The sequence below is a fragment of the Elephantulus edwardii genome, unplaced genomic scaffold, assembly GCF_000299155.1.
Source record: "Elephantulus edwardii isolate Elephantulus edwardi_28Jun2011 unplaced genomic scaffold, EleEdw1.0 scaffold00003, whole genome shotgun sequence".
Lineage (NCBI taxonomy): Eukaryota > Metazoa > Chordata > Mammalia > Macroscelidea > Macroscelididae > Elephantulus > Elephantulus edwardii.
In genome coordinates this window covers 33,158,551-33,159,578 of record NW_006399753.1, presented here as the reverse complement: position 1 = coordinate 33,159,578, position 1,028 = coordinate 33,158,551, and the positions used below count along the sequence as shown (strand labels likewise).

Below are 1,028 nucleotides of genomic sequence, written 5' to 3'. Positions count from 1 at the left end.
TTGAGTACTTTAGAGAGGTCCCTAACCACAGACTTTCCCATCGCAATACGTTTTTTTATTTCCTGGCTACTGGTGCCAAGAGTGTTGACCATGGAACCGAGCAAACTGAAGCTGTGAACACTCTCAATCTCTTCGCCATCCATCCTGATGCTACCGATTGTTCCGGTACAGTACAGTAGATAAAGTACAGTAGATAAAGAGAAATGATCTTCTTTACATGAATTTTACTATAAATGTTAAAAGAGGATAGTTAAAGGTTTATTCTTTTCAATCCTTAAATATTTTTCTTAAAATATTTTAAAGAATATTCTTAATATTTACTACAGAGGTTTATAATAACAATATACTTTTTCATTTTTTAGAGGACTCTGAATTAATTATGCTCATTATTTAATCATTAGGTTCAACAGTGTGGGGAGTAGTTCTGTGGAGGTGACATTGTGAAGAAGATCAATGTAGTATATACTTGATTAAATTCTCTACATTTTAGCTGCTGATCTTTTCCTAAGAATTGATTCTACTTGACAACTCCTTAAGTGCTTGTGATCCATAACTTCCACAGGTTATTTCCAATTTGTATAATTCCTTTAACAATGTAAGTAGGGATAGACTTCCAGTCAATTTGGAAATTCCTCAAATAAGCCATCACATTTCACTAACAGATCTAAACCAATGGAAAGAGCAGCCAAGAAAGCAAATGATGCATTGCATTGGGCTGCTAAAGACCTCTTCAACTTGCTAAAGAGCAAATATGTCAGTTTAAAGATTAAGGTCCACCTGACTTTAGTGATGAGATTTTTTCAATTGCTTTATATGCATATAAATATTTGATAATGGATAGGGAAGTCAAAGGAACAATTAATGTCTTTAAATTGTGGCATTGATGAAGAATATTAACTATACCATGAACTGTCAAAAGAACAAACAAATCTGTCCTGGAAGAAGTGTGGCCAGAATGCACCATAAAAGCATACTTTGAGAATGTGGTCAGGAGAGGCTAATCCTTTAAAAAAGACAAAAAAAAAAAA

At 33.5% G+C, this 1,028-nt stretch overlaps 1 protein-coding gene across 1 annotated transcript in view; it reads left to right on the top strand.

Annotated features, from left to right (window-relative positions):
• SLC4A10 (solute carrier family 4, sodium bicarbonate transporter, member 10) overlaps positions 1-1,028 on the top strand; it is a 315,078-nt gene that overhangs the window by 59,886 nt on the left and 254,164 nt on the right. The window lies entirely within an intron of this gene.